Raw genomic sequence first — 22,148 nt, 5'->3', positions numbered from 1 at the left:
GGCAGAGAGCGGCTGCAACTGGAATAAAAGAAATTAGGGATGCACAGGGGAATATGGTTATGGATCCTAATCTAATAAGGGAAATGTTTAGAAAGTTCTATGCAGATTTGTATACCCCAGAGGATCCAGTGAGCTTACTAGAGGTTGAAAAATATTTAAGAAATATCTCTCCACCGATAATGTCCGAAGAAGACAGGGAGATATTAGATGGACCCTTACAGTTGGAAGAACTTAATGAGGCCCTCAGTAGTTTACCAGCAGGTAAAGCAGCAGGGCCAGACCAAATCCCGCTTGAATTTTACCAAATATTAAAAAATTTGCTTTTGGCAGATATGTTTCTATAATGCAACAAGCGCAAGTAGGGGAATCCAGTCCGGAATCATGGGGAGGGGCTGATATAATTGTAATTTTGAAAAAGGGGAAGCCGCCAGAAGTACCAGGGTCCTACAGACCAATTACATTAATGAACTCTGATATTAAAATATATTCTAAAATCTTAGCAAAGAGGCTGGCAGGGATCATCGAGCAGCTGGTAACCCCCATACAGCATGGATTCATTCCTGGAAAAGGGACAACGCAGCACGTTAGGACCGTTGTTACTATGTTCGACTCTGCAGGTATCCTAGGGGATCCTGTCGCAGCACTTTTCCTAGACGCTGAGAAGGCATTCGACAGGGTCTCCTGGGATTACCTTTGGCAGGTCATGAGGTGGTGTGGGATGGGGGAACCTTTTATAAAAGCTATACAGGTACTCTATAGCATCCCAACAGCGAGAATTAGAGTGAATGGAGGGCTGTCAGTTACAGTAAAAATTGCTAGGGGGACCAGGCAGGGAAGACCCTCCTCTCCCCTCCTTTTTGCGCTATATCTTGAACCGCTATTGCGATGACTCGAAGCTAATCAAGAGATACCACCAATGAGGGTAAACAGCTGCACGGTGAAGACCTTAGCCTACGCAGACGATGTAGCTATACTAACCCCGAACCCCACTCTAGCTATAAAGGAGGTTGAGGCAGAGGCCCAGGTGTTTGGACAGATATCGGGGTATAGTCTAAACAGATTAAAAACGCAGATTATAAAAAATAGGTATACTATATGTGACGATAATAGGGTGGTTAATTCAGCAGTGTATTTAGGGGTCTCATTAATGGCGGACCTGGATAAGATTGTAGAAATGAATTTGACTCCTCTGATCGATAAGGTTAAGAGAGACCTGGAGAGGATGAACAACTTACATCTCTCTCTCATGGGGTGTACTAATGTGATTAAAATGCTGATCTTGCCCAGATTTTTATATTTCTTTCGTTCTATCCCTTTGGTTTTTGAAGTCAAGTGGTTTAATTTGCTAGAGAGAGTACTGAACAGGTTTATCTGGGCGCATGGGAAAACCAGGCGGGCCTACAGGTATATGACTCTCCCAAGAGAAAGAGGGGGATGGTGGGCCCCTGATTTTAGGCTCTATCAAATGGCTGCAGCACTACAGTATATGCAGGGGCTAATTGGGGGTGGGGGACTCGACACAGGGGTTACGACCATGTCCACGGAAATAACTTCTTAAACAGAGTTGAGTTTGGATACCACAAAAGGCCCAGATTCAAGACTGTAGTGGCAGCATATAGGATTTGGAATGCCTTCCTAAAAAAATGGGACTGGGAAGATATAATAGATATGTTAGGCTTTATAAGAATAAATCCTTCCCTGCAGAAGTATTCGCTGATTCGACAATGGCGAGATGGACTCAAAAAGGGATAGCACAGATTGGAGATTTAATGGACGAGGAGGGGATAGTCCAGTTTGTAGACCTCACCCTCAAGTATGGTATAGAGAGAAAGGACTTCTTTAAATACCTACAGGTAAGGAGTTTTCTATGTCGTAAGCAGGGTGGTAGCGTGGGGTTTAACAGTAATGAAGTACTGGAGAAAGTAAAACTAGGAGGGGACTGTACAATTAGATCCTTCTATGCCTGTCTAGCAAAAGGGAAGATAGATGATATGGAAAAAGTTAGTAATAAGAGGGTTGAAAAACTGAGGGGGGGAGCCTGGAAGCTTTCAAGAATCCTTGGACATGGGTTGTAATATCTTGTGTTCGGGTTCCCTGCAATCGCAGCACTACAAGACTCTATTCTCATTGTATCACTGGCACCACCTGCCCCTGATGTAATGCAGGGGACGCAGATATAATTCATATGTTTGCTACCTGCCCCCAGCTGTATACCTTGATAAACAATGTAGAAGATTTTCTTGGCAATACACTTGGTATACGAATAAAATTGTCACCTATGAGGATTCTGTTCGGGAGAGACAATCAGGACAGACCTGACCACAAGGAATTTATGTTTATGGCCACCGCAGTCCTGAGACTGACAATAGCAAGAGCATGGTTCGATAAGATACCCCCGGGAATGCAAACATGGCTGGCAAATTTATTAGCTAGCTACAACCTTGAGAAAGCAATATATGCACGTAAGGGGAAAAGGGGAAGAAGGCTAGGGCTAAAAATCTGGGAACCAATAGCGAAATGGAAAGAGAGTATGGCACTGCAGGATAATGCAACATAATATGAAATATAGGTCAAATTCTTTTTTTACCTGTTGCTTAATTTGTGCTTTATTTTATTTTGTATTGTTTAAATCTCAAACCAGACAATGTAAATTATGGATGTAAAGGTGATTGGAAAATGTACAAATGTATGATATGTAATACAATGTGTATATTGAGAAAAAGGGGGGGAAATAAAATATATTTTTTTAAAAAAATAGTTAGGTTGATTTTTACATTCTTTGTTTGAAAATACCACTTTTAGAAAGTAGGTATTTTCTTGCTTAGCCTTCCAGTGTGCCTCTGCTAAGATATGTATTGATTGTCTGGCTTTGGAGTGACAGGGGCTGGTGATGTGCAGTGGCTCCAGAGAGTCTGGATGAGTCAGCGCTAGGCTGAATAGGCCTGGTCTGCATTTGCAGTGGTGGAAGGAGTAGCACCTGCACCTGAATACGGCTGTGCCTGTATTCCACAATGATGGCTCCACCCCCCTGTGGTGTGTCTGGAACCAGTGCTGACACTGACAATGGAGGTTGGTGTGCACTTGCAAAGTGCCTCCCAACATTGTTTGGAATGGGTTTAGAGCCCTGGACCAGGAGAGAACAAAGAGATTTACTGTATAAAAAGAGAGGCCCAGACCCCAGACTTTTAGATAATTTCTGGGAAATCAAGAGGACACTTTGCCAAGGAGAAGAGCTTGAGAAACTGAGGAGGCGTACTGCCCCTGTGCTGTTTGCTGTCTGGATTGGCTTGCAGTGGCTACTTTTTGCCAAGGAAAGGGAAAAGGACTTTGCTGTTTGCTGTGTCCCATGCTTAAGGAAGATCTACAAGGGCTTGAAGAAGAGCTTTCCTCCTGTTCGGAAGTCTCAAGGACACAAAGACTTCAGTCCCAGCTCCCCTGAACTTCCTTGCTGGGAGTTCTGACCTGCCAAGATGTACCTGTAGCTGTTCTGGGCCTCTGGCGGTTGTTCTGGCTGTTGGGAGCTGGAAAAGCAACGCAACAACTAAAATCATGAGGCATCCACACCTGTTTCCGACGCATCGCCGAAGAAATCATGGCAGCGCCTACCCGCGGCTCAAGAAATTGATGCACGCAACATCCAGTGTACCGATCTCCAAAGTCTGAGATCACCACACCGATTCCAACGCAAGCCCTGTTATCCGGCTGCAAGAACCCACGCATCGTCCTGGATCGTCGCATTGCATTGAGGCGCCAAGTCTGGGGGATGCAGTAAGAAACTGACTCATCACCTCCCCACATAGTAGCAAACCGACGCATCACCTCTTCTCCGTTAAGGACCCGATGCATTACCTCCTCTGTGCAGCACTAAGGAACTGACGCATCACCTCCCCCAGAGTAAGGAACCAGGGCATCACCTTCCCTGAGTGTAAGGAAGCAACGCATCACCTTCCCTGTAACCCTTTTTGTTTGTGTGGACGACGCATCCAAGATACTTTGTGTGAAAAGTGTTGCATCTGCAATTTGCTTTGAACTGAACTGTTTCTACCATTTAAAAGTCATATTTGTATTACTGTATTGTGGATTTTTGTCGTTTTGGTCTCGTTTGGTTGAGATAAAAATTACTTGTTTTTCTAAACTGGTGTGGTGTCCATTTGTAGTGTTTTCACTGTATTACTGTATGTGTTCACACATGCTTTACACACTGCCTCATATATAAGCCTGTCTGCTCGTGCCTAGCTACCAAGGGGGTGAGCAGGGGCTATTTTAGAAGTGTATTCCCCTTAACCTGACTAGAAGCAAGGGTTCCTATTTGGACAAAAGTACTTACTTCTGGCAACTAGAGACCACAATTTCTAACATGTGTCCTTATGGATGTTATGGTAATATTCCTGGATTCTTAAATCATTGTCAAATGATGATGTATAGTAAAGGTGTTTAGACAGACTATCAGAACCACAAAATATCGTAGTACAAAATATTGTGTCAAGAATATTGAGGACAAAAAATTGTAAAGGTAAGTTTCATTAGATCAGCAAAGTTTGACTACATATATCTCCACATATATGTACCTTGACTACGTATATATATATATTTTGTCAAGTTACATAGATGTGTAGGTAAGAATAGTAAATCTATTCTTATTTATGTGCACTTACCATTTCAATATTATTGTCCTCGATATTTCTGACATGATATTCTGTCCACACAATATTATTGGTGCGTATATTCTGTCAATAATCCATGGTACACGTGTGCTGTTGCAGGTTAACCAGTGTTCAATTTTGTTTCCATTTTGATTGGAGAAACGTGTTTGTTTACTGACACTTAATTTGCACATGGAGCAATTTGCAAATCCCAATGGTTTTGGTGAAAAATGGGGATGGATTTAAGTTTCTCTCATGGAATTATGAATTGCAGTGACTTTAAATTGCTGCTTCCAGTATGCAATCTGCTTTGAAGTTATTATCACGTTATTCAGTAATTGATTGGTGGTTTTCCTCAGGATATTCTTTATCCAGTATTGTCTCTCATCAAAGATAGTGGTGAATTGTATTGTATGGTTTCAGAATGATTCCTTTCCTTTCGTAGCAGTGATGTTATGCATATTCTTTAACTTTTTTAATTGCTTCTTTGATGTATTCTGGTTTACAGGCCCTTGCTTGGAGCCTTACTGACGCTTTCCTACTCAATTTCAAACTTGATGTCTTCACAGCAACCTCTTCTGAATCATATAAATTCCCCTTTCAGTATATTTTGAAGATGTGTCTTAGGTGGATTCTGTCGTTATGCAATGTGAATTGCAGATGTTTTGTTTCTTTATAATATGGTATGCAGTTGATCGTTTTTAGCATATAAAATCAAATCCAAGAATTCCACCTAACATTCTGAAAGTGGTATGTTTATTGTTTTTCAAAATAATTGCTGTCCATTTTATGCATATATTCTCTCAGTAATTTAATTTGTCCTGTCATCTGTCCAAAGTATCATCAATACACCTCCTCAGGCAAACTTCATGGGGTGTATATTCTGTAAAGGATTTCCTCCAGAGCCAGTGCCTTTCATCCTGCCACATGAAGAGACAGGTTTATGGTGAAGTGCATTTGGCTACTATAGTGGTCCCTTGATATTGTAGATATATCTCTTCATTAAAGGCAAAGAAGATGTTGTTGAGACTGAGGACAGCATGTCCAGAAACATGTTGCTACTGGCTAAAAAGGGTGTGCTGCATAAAATAATGCTTGCTTTTTGGCTGTCAACCAATCCTTTTTTAATAGTGGTTTACAAATGTACTACATCAATTGTAGCTAGTAGGCAGTCTGATTACCTGTTAGTATTTTTTCATATCAAAATGACATATTTTGTATATTTAATGTAGGATGGTAGGTCTTTCATAATTAGCTGTACTCAGTGGTCAATGTACTCAATTTATTGCCCTTGGGGGGTGCTCCACAAAAAGATTAGTATTTTGTTCACTGGACAGTACATCTTTAAAAAAAAAATGTGTCCAGTTTTTCTTTTAAGGCAAGTTGTGTGGCTGCCATAGGTTCACAGTTGAGTTTTGTGTAACATATTTGTCTTGCAGTTGTAATGATGTAATTGTTGGTATGGAGGATGAAAATGTTTTTCCTTTGTCAGCCTCCTTTATTGCTAAGTTTGTAAATGTATTTCTGTTCCTGGACAGTTATGTTTTTGAAGGAAAGTGTGTTTTTCTTTTGGTACCTCTGAAAAACGTTATTACAGTCCTCAAGAACTGCTGTATGAAAAAAGATCTATATAATTACTTGCTGGTAAGACTGGTGTGAAGACACCTTTCAGTTATCGATTAGATTCTCCAGTATGATAAATATCTAATCCAATCCCTCTGCAAAGTTTTCCATACGGCGCTTAGAAGAAGAGTCTGTAGTGTCTTGTGAACCAACAATGACGTAACACCTTTGGCTCCTGATTAACTCCGTATGGCTATAACGTAATGAATAGAGTGTATAGCAGTGAAGGTTTCTTTAGAATTTTGAGTTTGAGTTATAAGCAGATTAATAAAGATGTGCATTACTAACCCCTGTGTCTGGCGTAGTCATTGAAATGTACCCCAGCTGGGAAAACGCTACGAATGGTGACGAGATAGAGTATAAGTACCCCAAGATTGACAGTGATCTCTCAGAGAGCTTGTTATGGTCCAAACAAACTGCTCATGTGTGTCCTGTGTGCCGGTGTCAAACTACAGAATCAAAGTTCAGTACATGAGGAGTCAAAGCGCAGTTACAGCCACTGTTGTTCTGTTGAAAATGAAAGCATTTATAGAGAATCTACATGCCGATGATCAAGAATTGGGCATGCCTTACCTAAAGGTACTGCATTATTACCTAACATAGAGCTATACATAGTATGGAGTGATAATGCTACAATAACGAGTGCTGCCAAGCAGAAATCAACCTGGTGTCAAAACATACAATGTGCAAGATAAGACTGTGCTTATAAGTGCTGTAAGGCGGAGATCAACCAGGTGTAAGCAAGTAGAGAGAGACATGAGTAGCAAAGCTAACTAGATGCAAAAATAGCTGTCTGCTCACCAGAAGCAATTGAAGAGAGTCTTCGTGCCGCGGTGCTGGGCATAGTAGCTCGAGGAGAAATGCCTGGGGTTGTATTTACAGAGCTGTTCATAGCTGAAGAGGTGAGCCACCAAAGCTGCTGAGTGGGGCTTGGAAAAAACTATACAGGTCTTTGATAAGTGACAGTCAATGAGTAGCCTGGAATAGGGGCAGGTTGTTGTTCCGATGGAGACCAAGAAACAAAATCACATTTCCAGTTATTACCAAAGATGTCCCAGAGGCCAGTATGTCAAAGGGCCTCAGAGAGAATGAGCTAAAAGCAGTGGCTGACAGACCACCATGTCCCACCTCAGTAAGTTCCACACTGGTCTACAAAGTTGCGGCTTTCTTGAAACTACCATCATCATTCGATACCACCAAAAAACTAAATATTGGCAACCGATGAATTACGTGGCTAGTGACATTTGAAGATTTCATTGGTATACTTGAAAGACTGATAACAAAAAGATTATTAAATAGTCATAAAGAAAATGCCATGAACTGACAGAATCATATACCGTCAGATTAAAGAAACCTTGAATCTCAAGTTCAATCCAATGCCAAATGTTGACTATGAAAGGTATATTTTTTGTCAAAAATGACAGAAAGTTGGTGAAACCATAAATGAATTTGTAGAGACTTGACACACTCATCAAACACTATAGGTTCAATTAATTTAATGATGAAGAGAAATATAATGAATTGCATCCCTTACCACAACTTAAGGCATCGAAAATCAAAGTGTATACATGGGTTGTGTTAAAACCCTTAAAAAGTCATGGTTGATTTGTAGCAGCAAGGAAACACAAGAAAACAAAGGTGCAAGTACCTAACCATGTGCTTTAAGAGAAAGCGTCAAGTGCCTGTCTACTCAGCTGTAGAAAAGGGGGTGGTAATGGACGGAGCATCTGAACCAATCAAACACTCACACCCAGTCAAAAGATCTTGGTTTAATCCATCACCATTCTTTAGCCCACTCTGCCACCCCGGTTCAGACATGGCTATATGCAAATCAGTCTGATCCTGTGCCTCATGGGAACAGTCCAGCCCGAACTGCCAAGCCATGCCTTCCCTGGACCGAAAACAAGCTTCCGAGGACCGGTTTCTGGCATTCCAGCCGTCTTCAGCCCGTCTTGCTTGAATCCAGAGGCAAAGTGAGCAAGGGACTCACGTCTGAGCATACCCTGCCACACTTATGGCAGCCAAAAGCGACCCTTTTCTACTCAGCTTCAGCACAGCTGTTGATGTGGAACTGATTTCCTTGAACTACAACATGAATGCTCACCATGAAATAGTAAGTCAGTTCCTTTCAATATTCAATGTTTCATGGACAGGGAAAGCTTAGGACTATTAAAGTAGAATTGCATATTAATGAGGACGTCCGTCCTGTTGCTCAGAGACATGGGGAAATTGCTTTTCATTTACAAAATCCTGTGGAAAAAGAACTTGAATCATTACTTAAGCATGATATCATTGAGCACTCTATTAAGGCTGAACTCTGATCTCCAGCAAAGGAAATGTTATGGCAGCTGTTTTTGTGTATATACATCATTAGTTCTATCTGGGTCACCGTTCGATATTTAAAAGTTATGGATAGATGGATTGATTGTATTGATATCCTTTGGTTTAATTATATAGATTTTTAAATATATAAATTTACAATCTAGCTTTGGACTTTGGAAACTCTGATTAAAAACGTGGATCATAGTTGAAGAATGTAGGTCTACTGCAGAGTTTTCTCTCCTTATCTACTCCACAGAAAGCAGTAAATGTTAATTTACCGGAATTTATTTGGGCCCCTTGAGCACATGGTGTTTTCCTCCTATTATGATGTGGTCCTTCATTTAGGATGTTACTTTAGCTAGTTTTTCTCTTCTTCCTTTTTGGACACTGGGTACTTTGTTATGATTTGTGCTTGACTTGAATAGAGGTTGAGCACCTTAAATGGCTATTCACGTTAATCCCGCCAGCCTTCATCTGTCTTAAATTACTTGGCAAATTGGTTTTACAAGCAGATTTGAGGAGTGTGTTTTTTATAAACTAATAATCAAGCTCCATCTTAAATCCTTATACAGATTTTGCCTGTAGTCGTCTCATGGGAGACTCTAGCAGAAGGGAGTAGAGTGGTGGACAGGAGAAATTAGATCAAACCAGCAAGGTTCCGTCTTTTGGTGTGCATCCCTCATATCCCTCTGCACAGTCCCTTGTTTTTCAAATTCCACAACTGCGATCCCTAACAAGAGCGTGGCTTTAAAGGGACTGTGATCTTGCATCACACATGGAATTTTGATCAGTCAAGCAAAGTACACAGCTGTTAAGTTCACTTTCAAAAAGTTAAGGAGCACCATTTTCACTCACTTCATGTTCAGGCTATGCCTTGTTTTCACTTTGTTTTGCATGAATTGTTGACATTGTTTAACTCGGGCCCAGTGTGGCTTGTGGGCTTCTATGCTGATCTATCTGAAGAGGGCACAAACTTGAATGTTTTGCTGTGCCCTTGAAGGCAAGGAAACAAAGAGCATCTCCAAACAAAGATCTACATTTCTACTCTGTCTTTCTGATTCTGAATGTTGCAGATATGGTGGTCCTAGACATAGAATTCCACACACAATTAATCCAAAATTACTCAGCTCAATTATTTTTCATATGAGAAATTAATTCTTAAAGTGAAAAAACAAAAACACAATAGCCCAAAAGTACACAGGTGTCCAATACAAACACACAAACAGGTTTGTTTTAACGTTTTTAAAGTAGAGGAGAGAACTCTACTATTTATTCATAATAAAAATCTCCTCATAAGGCAGTACACAAATCTACAATATCTACAATTCGGAACAGAAGGGGTTACCGAGAGAGAATAAAGTGCATAGAGTGAGAAATTCTTGTGCTCGTGCAAAGGAAAGAAAGGACCAAGCGGTCAGGGGATACTGAGTAGTATGGTCATTGAAGAATCTGTTGGCTTTGATTCTAGACAGAGCCTGCCCTCAAAGGTTAGTTTGTAAAGGAATTGTAATTGTCTTTACAGCGATCACTTCGCTCAGATGGTTTTCGGTCTTCAGAGAGGGTGAGTGGGCAGGGGCATAGGAGATGCAGGCTCGCTGTATGGAAAGGATGTCGACGTTTCGACCCAAGGATAAAAAGGGGCAATTTGTATCCTCATAGGCGGGTCTTCATCAGGACGGGACGGTGAAGGGAAGGAGCATAGTTACATTGCATTCATGTAACCCCAGAAGTGTAGGCGGACACCCTGTTAGTGGTGCGCCTATTTGCCAACTGGTCAAATCGTTAAAAGAGAGCCGATCAAACGTGCTCTCGAGTACCTCGCTCTTTTGGCGACAGATGATAAGTTGGATATTCAATGAAGCAATATACACGCTGTGTCTCCTCCGTAGAACTGCGCGGCCTATCAATGGGGCTCTGTCTGTCGGTGACAGAGCCCCATTGATAGGCCGCGCAGTTCTACGGAGGAGACACAGCGTGTATATTGCTTCATTGAATATCCAACTTATCATCTTTCGCCAAAAGAGCGAGGTACTCGAGAGCACGTTTGATCGGCTCTCTTTTAACGATTTGACCAGTTGGCAAATAGGCGCACCACTAACAGGGTGTCCGCCTACACTTCTGGGGTTACATGAATGCAATGTAACTATGCTCCTTCCCTTCACCGTCCCGTCCTGATGAAGACCCGCCTATGAGGATACAAATTGCCCCTTTTTATCCTTGGGTCGAAACGTCGACATCCTTTCCATACAGCGAGCCTGCATCTCCTATGCCCCTGCCCACTCACCCTCTCTGAAGACCGAAAACCATCTGAGCGAAGTGATCGCTGTAAAGACAATTACAATTCCTTTACAAACTAACCTTTGAGGGCAGGCTCTGTCTAGAATCAAAGCCAACAGATTCTTCAATGACCATACTACTCAGTATCCCCTGACCGCTTGGTCCTTTCTTTCCTTTGCACGAGCACAAGAATTTCTCACTCTATGCACTTTATTCTCTCTCGGTAACCCCTTCTGTTCCGAATTGTAGATATTGTAGATTTGTGTACTGCCTTATGAGGAGATTTTTATTATGAATAAATAGTAGAGTTCTCTCCTCTACTTTAAAAACGTTAAAACAAACCTGTTTGTGTGTTTGTATTGGACACCTGTGTACTTTTGGGCTATTGTGTTTTTGTTTTTTCACTTTAAGAATTAATTTCTCATATGAAAAATAATTGAGCTGAGTAATTTTGGATTAATTGTGTGTGGAATTCTATGTCTAGGACCACCATATCTGCAACACTTGATACCCAGGTCCTAGGACTCTTCTCGGGTTACCCCATATATAATAACGATTTCTGATTCTGAAGGCAGGAGAATTTTTTTGGGGAGGCTTCCTTTTCAAGTACTTCTTTATGCAGTTCTGCAGACACATCCTTTGTGAGGGTGATGCTCCTCATAGCAACGTGTTCTCCACCCTGGATTATACACTACAGAGGCACAAACAGATGTGAACTATTTGCTTCAGGCTATGAAGAGCCACAAAGACAGTGATCAGGAAAGAGTCAAGAGTTTGGTTTTACCTAACAGACCCATCTCACTCTTTATAATACTATTCAGCCCCCTTCCCACACCATCTGACAAGTGCAATGTCCACAGGAAGGACCTCATCAATTTTCTATAGGAGAACCATCTCCTTTGTCCTCACTTCACTGGCAAGGTCTCCTCCCTCCTGCATCCTGAAACACTTCCACTGTATGGGAAAACATCATCATCCCCATCTTGTACACAGAAGCAGGCCTGGGGCATTGAAAGTAAAATCCACAGGCCTTTATAACTCTGCTTCACATAGTCATACAATGCATATACTAAAATAGTACAGAAACACGCACAACATACTCATAATGGGATTAGATAACAAAACAGAGTATAAATATGAGTGAACATTGGTGATATGCTCTCAGCAGAGACAAATAATTAATTTTTAGTAAGTGTGTGGAACAACTCTGCATGAAAAAATGACCTTGACATACTTTCTTTCTTCAGAGTGACCCTCTCTGTATATTTTCTATTTCTGAATATAATATCCTGTCAGCGTCATGCACTGAGAGGATATTTCTAAAGAAACCAACATCTGATCCCACAGACCTGCTTAACTTTCGCCCAATCTCCAACATCCCCACCCTGGCAAAGCCCATGGAAAAATGTGTGCTTGCCCAACTCTGCAACCACATCGACCATTTCCAACTCCTGGACCAATCCCAATCTAGTTTCCACCCGGACCATAGCACAGAGTCGGGACTAACGCATATTGTCGATGATGCGCTAAGAATGCTGGACCACAATGAGTCGTGCCTACTGATCCTTCTTGACCTCTCGTCAGCATTTGATACTGTCAAACACAATAACCAAATTTACCTCCTGGAACACAGGATGTGGTTGTCTGGGCTGGTGCTTAAGTGGTTCTCTTCGTTCCTCCTGAATAGATCTCAAAGCTTCAAGGTGAACCAATCCTTGTCCCATCCTGCACCAGTTACGCTGGGGGTTCCACAAGGTTCAGCACTCTCTCCCACGCTCTTTAACTTGTTCATGGAGCCTCTAATAGAAATTCTAATATCATCCAGCATTCACTATCACATGTATGAGGATGACAACCAACTTTATTTGAAGAACGCCCCTGCTGAGGATATTCACTCCCTCAATTCAGTTCTGCTGGAAACACAAAGCTGGCTGACACAGAACCACATGAAGCTAAATGCTCTAAGAACAGAATTCCTCCTAATCTCACCCCACAAGCAATCCCTGTCATGGAACAATGGTTGAATTAGCTTATCGCTCTCAATAGTAGACCTCACCTCGTGGACTCGGCATCCTCGCTTGGTATTATATTAGACAAAAGTCTGAACGTGCAAAAGCACATTCGCTCCCTCACCAAAGGAGCTAATTTCCAACTCAGCTCAAACCCTTTCTCCCTGCTCATGACCTAAAGGTTGCAGTGCAAGCATTAGTGATCGCAAAGATGGACTATGGCAGTGCAATTCTGTGTTGCTTGCCCAGAGGGGAAACGGCTCCTCTTAGGGTGGCCCTCAATTCTGCTGCTAGGCTCTTAAAAGGGACTAAAAAATACAACCACATCTCTCCAGACGTGCTGGCCCTGAAGTAGCTCCCATATGAAGCTCCGATACAGTTGAAAATTACATGCATGTCACACAAAGCCATCCACTTCAAGAGCAGGCTGTACCCCGCTCAGAAACTGGAACTCTCATGTGGTACAATAGTCTCCAGAAGTGCCAGCACGCTTTTACTGAAACCACAAAAATTCAACAACAACAAAAAAAACGTACAATAAAGCCTTCTCAGGCATGGCCCGAGGATGTGGATCTCTCTCTTCCCCAGAAGTCAGGGTGATCCCTTCCACTGCCCGCTTCATAATGGAAGTTTAATGACTCTTGATGAAGAAATATCTGCCTCAGTCCGCCTTCCCCACTTGACCTGGGGTCCATAGCCGCTGGTTATAGCCTAAAGGCTTTGCTGGCGTGATTGCTGGACATTTAAAAACATTTTTTTACTTTTTGCTTTGTTGACTCTGTATGTTTGCCTATACCCTTCCTTGCTGCATAATCTGTAAAGCGCTCTGATATCCTCGGTGGTCATGTTCACGCTAGATAAAACTTTTTAAATAAATAAATAATAAATGCATGCCTGCCCAAATCGTTCTTATTGTAAGTCCATCATTGGCTAATACTTTATATCATAAATCATAATTTCTTCTCTTTAAAACCCTATCTCTGTAATCTAACATTACCTAAGCTCCCCCAGCCTATGTATCTCGCCAACCATTCACCTGAAACTTCATTGTCCCTATTAATGATCACACCCATCTAGTATTAATATATAATACATGGAATTCTTTATCCCTGTATAAACTGAAGTCACTAATTTTGTAATAATTGGTGACTTTTGACTCAACAAATAGAGCAAATACGTCAAAACCTGATTATTATAAGGTTATTACAGTCGAGTTCTGATGTCACAATGCCTCCTGCCAGAGCCAGCAGTCACGGTGAAAGGTAAGTTAGGTCGCAGCAGAAACTTAAAGTCACTGTTTAAAGAAACAACAGAACATTGCTTTTCTTTCTTCTACTCTATTTTAATAGTAGCTTGCAATGACAAGCAGAGAGAATATTTTCTTTTTTGCACTCCTTAGATGCACAAAGGCCAGAATTTTTCTACATGTTTCTACATATTCCAAACTACTGCAGCTTTTTTTTAAAACTGACTTTTATTGTACTGTTTCTAATATCTGTTTGTATCAAACATCTAACAGGTTTTTAATGTGTTTCATTTTGCACTGGAGGTTTCATTTTTATTTTTCACGTTTGCAAACGCACAAAGGCTTTAAGTGGTTTGTGGAAAAGGTGATGGTTGGATCATGCATTATATGGGATAAAGTACTCACTGGCATACATGGCAAAGATATTGCAAGTCATCTCAGAGTTCCATAACCTTATAAAGGAATTCGGACTTTGGCCTTGTTCCTCTGTATGGTTATGTAACTCCTTGGTGACTTGCAATATTATTATAAGATACAGCAGGGGGTACTTTGTCCCTTATTTCACAAAGTATTTGGAGTAGGTGCATGCAGTTGTGTCTTAAGAGCACATGACTAATCTCAATAGCTAACAATAACAACTGGAATTAACCACCAACTTTGGGTTCTGGAGTAGCAAGCTACTTGTTGTAAAGTGCTTCAACGCCTCGTCAGAAGTAGTAAGCCCTATATAAATCCAATTGTGATAACAATAACACAGCAGCCAAAGATACAGAGGACCACAACCCCAAGGACATTGGAGCTACTCTTTTAACATCTTAATCACACAAGCCCAAATTTAAACTTACTTGTGCCTACACTGTTCACAAATCTTGATTTGTAAAAATCTAACCTGTCAGCAACTTTGGAAAAAAAAAAAGCAATACGTATCCTTAAGTCATGTACACGTTAAGTGTTTATGATGGTATATGTATGATATGATTTTAAACCAACATATGTAAGATTATACACTTCAAAATCATGAGAGACAACAGAATATTAGATCATCAATGACCACTTACTCCACGGAGATCAAAAATACTTTTCTTTACTGTTTTATCAATAGTTAGATCAAAATGTTTTATAATCTAGCCTAAAAGCAATATAGATAGTCCTCGGGACTGAGAAAAATTAAAATAAATAGTGTCTTCAACCAGAGGGGATAGTTAAATTTGGATGGGCATGGGACAAATTATAAAAGCATATCAAGCGAGTCAGAGATCAAGACTATTTGAAAATGGTATAATAATTGAAATATTATAAAAAGGATAGTACAATCTATGAGCTCTAAAAACAATGGGAGAAAAAATCATGAAAGAAAGTCAAATGTTCAAATGAAAGTAAATAGTCTAAATTGTAACTCAAGTCACTCCGCTAAAAGAGAGGGGAAATCCTGGTTTCGGGGCAAATATTTCAGCCCATCCTCAGGTTCACCTATTACAGCATTTACTTCTCCTCATATGGAATCATGATATGTCAGGCTACAGCAAGACTCGACTGTCCTGAAGAATGAGATACACAGGGGTTGATGAGAAACAATATATATATATATATATATATATATATATATATATATATATATATATATATATATATATATATATATATATATATATATATATATATATATATATTCAATGAAAAAACCATTGGTTTTAGGCCATATATAGTTAGGGATTTGCATTTACAAAACCTTATTTTACTCGCATAAAACCATTGAAATTCCATATATAGTTATAAGCGCTAACTATATATCGCGCACCCGCAATCCACTGCTGATGATGTCACATATTACATCATTCATGACATGGTTAGTGACATCACTGATGACATCACTGATGACATCTCAAATGACATCACTGATGACATCACTGATGACAACATGCAGTGACTGTATGTTTCTGTAAAGTTAAAATATCTCTTACATATTGAAGAATGAGTGGATATATAAGTGTCTGGATGAAGGATTTAGTAGGTGCATGACTGACTGTATGAGTGAGTGATTAAATGTGTCTCACTGAGTGCATGGGTTAGTGACTAAACTGTCTTAATTTGTGCATCATTATGTCTGTTGTTCTGTGAACTGTTGCATGTGTTGATAAGTAGCTATATGAGTAACTATATGGGTTATTGATTGGTTGCCCAAGTATTTGTATGGGATACTGAGTGTGTGTGTAGGTGGCTGGGAGGTGTATGACTCTGTGCATAGATGTGTGAGCAGTTGATTCACTAGATGTATGGTTTCAAAAGTGCATGTGGAAACAGCTGTATGGGCGGTTGACTGTGTGCATGAGTGCATTGGAGAGTGAATGGATATCTCAGTGCTACATGTCAAAGTAAGTACATATGTAAAACACAGTACATGTGAGAGTTGACATATATAAATAACTGTGCATAAGAGCCAGTGAATGTGTGAGTGGCTGTATGGATCATTGTGAACTTGTATCAGGGATTGTATAATAGAGTAAATATGTGTTAGTATATGTTTGAATAAGTACATTTTGTATAACTGTATAGTTGAGGAAATGGAGGTGTGATTGATTCTTTGCATGACTGACTAGGTGTGTGAGTAACTCCATGGATGAGTGACAGTCTGTGAGTGTCTGTTTACACTGATTGTATCTAAGGTTATATTAGAGTCTGAAGAGGTTCATCGTATTATCACATGAATGATATCATCAGTGATGTTATCAGTCATGTCAAATGAGATGTTTTCAGTGATGTCATCAGTGATGTCATTTGAGATGTCATCAGTGATGTCATCAGTGATGTCACTAACCATGTCATGAATGATGTAATATGTGACATCATCAGCAGTGGATTGCGGGTGCGCGATATATAGTTAGCGCTTATAACTATATATGGAATTTCAATGGTTTTATGCGAGTAAAATAAGGTTTTGTAAATGCAAATCCCTAACTATATATGGCCTAAAACCAATGGTTTTTTCATTGAATTTTCAAGGTTTTGTAAATGCAAATTCCTAACTATATATCCACTATAACCTATGGTTTTTTCTGTGAATTTCATTGGTTTTTTAATAGCAAATATGAAAAGCTTTAAAATGTCAAGTACGTGATAGATAAAAACATTTTCGTATTTATGCACGCTGATGTGCTTTGAACGCTGCACCCCCCCCTCCCCTCTTTTGTCTTAGTAGTACTCTCTCTTTGCAGATAGTGAACGGTAGTTAACGCAAGCCTTTGCCCCCGTTGTAATCCGTCGTGCCTGCTTGTCTCTCCATTTGATTGATTGTTGTCCAAGCATTTACTGTTTTAGAATTGGTTCTCTTTGGATCATTCTCTATTTACAAACAAGCACAAAGTCGCAATACTCTGTTTAGTCTTTGCAGATAGTGAAAAATCGTGTAAAAAAATAAAAGTAATCGAGCAAAATCAGTAGGCCACTAATTGGATCTCTTTTTGACCTCGCTAAAATAGAAATATTAGGAACAACCCTACATGAGAAATACGAAAATAGTGAGATGAACTGAGCTCCACACCATGAGGGCTGCAAGACAGCTCGGCTCCATCACCCATCCCGCACAAAATAATGACAAACCCTATGCAAATATTAAAAATATAGACAACACACCAGCAAAGAAACAGGGTAAAACATTTTATTAAAAAACTATTTACATAACGTTGGTTTATAAGATGATGTCAGTAGTGGACCGATGTGTGAATAGATCGAAAGCAGCACAAGGCTCCAAGATCCGGATGGCAAGCTCCTGGATGTTGGGTGCCATAGTTCAGAGTTCTGAGTTTGAGCCTTTTTCAATGCCTGTGCTTTGTTGAATCAAAATGGCGGCTTGACACAAAGCTGACTCAAGCGTTGCTACTGATGCTAAGCAGACCAAAACTGGTTTTCAGTTTGTACATTTTTCTAGATTTTTCAATCCAAGTTTGGTTGACTTTGTAGAACGATGGCTTCAAATTTTCAACATACGGTGTGGTGGCGCTGACTGGGAGGGGGCGCTTCGCTCCTGCCCCCTCCCCAAGTAAGATTTTCATACGTGAAAGTACGTTAATGGTTTTGGTCCCTGAGTTGCTTCGATGTCACTGCCATTCTCAAATAGCATAAGTTCTGGATGTTGGGTGCCATAGTTAAGAGTTCTGAGCAGTGCTTGTAACACTGTCTGAAGCTTATTTCCACCTACTGCAGCTTCACTATTCTCAAAGTAAGTGAGTGTCGTTTGTGGACCTGACTGTATTAGAAAACAATGTGATATGTTACCTTCCTAAACAGCTTGACGGAGGCCCCTGAGGGGCGGTGTGATGGCCATGGACTCGGATAAGACGCTTGGCTCCGACACCCTCCCCAAGTCTTATAGCACTGGTGTAGCCTGAGATCGCCCCCGACATAGGCGGCCGGCTCCCGGGGTCCGGCGGAACTTTTTGCCTTTTGATGACTCTTCAATTCTGGACCTTGTCCCACAATCCGTTTCACCTGAAGACAAGCTGTAGTGGGGCGCCCCTTTACCGTTTTAGTTGCCATTCCGCCCGCTTTTGCTACACTGTGCCTCTTCCGCCATTCAGCTGTTTACCGCCCGCTCTTGCGACTACAGCGTCTCGCTCACCATGTAGTTGAGTTGCTCCCGCTCTTGCGGTGCAGCGATAGGCGGCTGCCACATGGCTCTTAAAATGGCGGCCGGCTCTTCGGTTTTGGGCCTGGTCCACTAAAATGGCCCTGGGACACATTGCAACTCGGACGCTTCCCTGATAGGGCTTGGGTCCCATTCTCGAAAACGTCCCCTCAGCCGTGAAGATTCTACAAAAGTCTTGGGGGCCTCCGACTCCCGCAGGCTTCTGGTGGGGAGCGGCTGCCATGATTGCTCGTGGAATGGCCACGACGGAGCTACGAGATGGTAGTGGTCTCATGCTGACGCCAGCTTTAGTCTGAAACATCCAGAAACACTGTAGACTACCAATTCGATCAGTTCCGGTAGCGCCCCAACATGACCCGGAAGAGAAGAACTTGCCCTCCCCTCTTTGACTGATGGTTCTTGTTGCCTGTCCCCTCTGTTGTCATTTAACAGAACTTTTTGGACTGCTGAAAGGGGTTGTGTTCTGAACGCTGGTTGGTGGAGACATTTTGACTATATTCTTGACCTACGTTGTCGCGTAATGCGTTATATGACACGCCGCGTTAGCGCACCCAAAAGTGATCCGAGGCGCAGCGCGCAGCGCGTAACGTAAGCATAACAGGTCATGTGACTTGTTAATAAAACTTTTCATTGGTTCATTTTACTTTTGTTAATTTAATGATGAAATGCTTGGTCATATGACCTAAAAATTACGCTTTTTATTGTTTTCGAATATTTTTTTTTCAAACATATGTTATAATATTCCAGGCTAATGTACTTTCCCGGAAAATTTACAACTGTCTTGCAAGTAAAATATATTCCTTTTTCGAGAAAAAGGGCGTTTCTTCCTTCCATGACGGAACCGTTGAGTAAAAGAGATTCGGCCTGCTGTCTTAGTCGCCGATACGCCTGATTATCAGATTCTTATCGATCACTTTATGTTGCAGACATGAAAAACACAACTGCCCTTGACCATTTATCTTTACTGCGTTCCTACATATTATACCTTTTATCCGTCATGTAATTGGACTGCTTTATTTCACTTGCCTTTTACTGATTCGAAAACAGTGACTAAAAGTAAAAACTTTACCAATGTAAATACTACTACCGTGTTTTGTTTTAAAAACCTTTATTGTGAAAATGTCAGTATACAAATACGGGCCTATAACCACGTGGGCCGGCCACGGAGCAAACTGAAATCGTATATGATGAGGAGACATTTACACTGTAGAGGAACGTAACGAGCGGGCCATTAGGTTGCAAGAACTAAGGTGTCTAACAGTTGCGGAATCGGTGGACATACATTTTGTAATTAAAATAGGACAGGGCCACTTACAATAACATTTTCTAGATATACATTTGCGGGCAAGGAGTTACGAGTCCCATTTATACCGGCGCCATTTTGGGCGAGGCCGGGCAGGTCCAAAATATAGTCAAAATGTCTCCACCAACCATCGGCCAGACCAGAACCCCTTTCGGCCCTTTATGCTACAAGATGGTGTCTTCCATTCAGAAAATATTGTTGGCAGCATTTTGAAAGGAAACAGAAACAGCCGTTCTCCTAGTGAGTTTCACATTGTTACATTTAGGAAGAATGTTGAAGAGTAGTATGTGGAAAATCTGAAGCCATTTTTCTACAAACTCTTAATCAGACTTGGATGGAAAAAAAAAACATGAAGAATGTACAAACTGAAAACCAATTTTTGTCTGTATAGCATCAACAGTAACGCTTGAGTCAGCTTTGTGTCAAGCCGCCATTTTCATTCAATCAATAGCGTCCCCCTGCACACATTCAGGGACCTGGTCGTGTCTTCAGATGAAACGGATTGTAGGAAAAGAAGCAGAAAGGAAAAGGCAAAAAGTTCCGCCGGACCTCGGGAGCCGGCCGCCTATGTCATGTGCGACCTTTGGCCACACAAGGGCAATAGTGAAGCTGCAGCAGATGCAAATAAGCTTCAGACAATCTTACAAGCACTGCTCAGAAATCTCAACTGAGGCACTCAACATCCAGGACTTGCCATTCGAATCTTGGCGCCTTGTGCTGGTTCCGACCTATTCACACATCGGTCCTGGATCTCGGCGCGTTCGACTCACTGTACCGCAACAGTGACCGCAATTCAGCTGGACAAGCCGCCATTTTCATTCACTCAATAGCGTCCCCCTACACACATTCAGGGACCTGGTCGTGTCTTCAGATGAAACGGATTGTAGGAAAAGAAGCAGAAAGGAAAAGGAAAAAAGTTCCGCTGAACACCACCTTGGGCAATAGTGAAGCTGCAAAAGGTGCAAATAAGCTTCAGACAGTCTTCAACTTACTCTGATTCTTATAATAAACTTCAGATAGTCTTACAAGCACTGCTCAGAACTCTCAACTGAGGCACTCAACATCCAGGACCTGCCGTTCGGATCTTGGCGCCTTGTGCTGGTTCCGACCTATTCACACATCGGTCCACTACTGACATCACCTCATAAGCCAACGGGGCACCCCACGCCGACTTTCGGCGCAGCATTGTAGGATGGCCACACCAGTGCGGCAACTTGCTGGACACAACATCGGGGCCATCCAGATCTCGGCGCGTTCGACTCACTGTACCGCAACAGTGACCGCAACTCAGCTGGACACGCCGTCTTTCGGCGCAGCATTGTAGGATGGCCACACCAGTGCGGCAATTTGCTGGACACCACCTCGGTGCCATCCGGATCTCGGCGCGTTCGAGTCACTGTACCGCAACAGTGACCGCAATTCAGCTGGACACGCCGTCTTTCGGCGCAGCATTGTAGGATGGCCACACCAGTGCGGCAATTTGCTGGACACCACCTCGGTGCCATCCGGATCTCGGCGCGTTCGAGTCACTGTACCGCAACAGTGACCGCAACTCAGCTGGACACGCCGTCTTTCGGCGCAGCATTGTAGGATGGCCACACCAGTGCGGCAATTTGCTGGACACCACCTCGGTGCCATCCGGATCTCGGCGCGTTGTGCTGCCTTCGGCCTATTCGCACATCGGTCCGCTACTGACGCCGCCTCACGTGCCAACGGATTTTCTACGCTTTTTGTAGCCCTATGCCGCATAACAGGTCATGTGACTTGTTTATAAAACTTTTCATTGGTTCATTTTACTTTTGGTTTCCTAAAGATGGAAGGCTTGGTCATATGACCTAAAAATAACACTTTTCATTGGTTTAGAACATTTTTTTTTCCCAAACGATGAAAACCCCACCTTGTTTCTGGATCATTCAGACTGAAGCTGGCGTCAGCATGAGAGCACCACCATCTCGTGGCTCCGTCGTGGTCATTCCGCGAGCAATCATGGCAGCCGCTCCCCACCGGAAGCCTGCGGGAGTCGGGGGCCCCCAAAACTTTTGTAGAATCTTCACGGCTGAGGGGACGCTTTTCGAGAATGGAG

At 41.8% G+C, this 22,148-nt stretch overlaps 1 protein-coding gene across 1 annotated transcript in view; it reads left to right on the top strand.

The window, feature by feature from the left end:
• Positions 1-22,148, top strand: part of NYAP2 (neuronal tyrosine-phosphorylated phosphoinositide-3-kinase adaptor 2) — a 987,564-nt gene that overhangs the window by 46,267 nt on the left and 919,149 nt on the right. The window lies entirely within an intron of this gene.

The sequence above is a fragment of the Lissotriton vulgaris genome, chromosome 11, assembly GCF_964263255.1.
Source record: "Lissotriton vulgaris chromosome 11, aLisVul1.2, whole genome shotgun sequence".
NCBI lineage: Eukaryota > Metazoa > Chordata > Amphibia > Caudata > Salamandridae > Lissotriton > Lissotriton vulgaris.
Note: the sequence above shows the minus strand (reverse complement) of the source record. Positions and strands in the feature narration are given on the sequence as shown.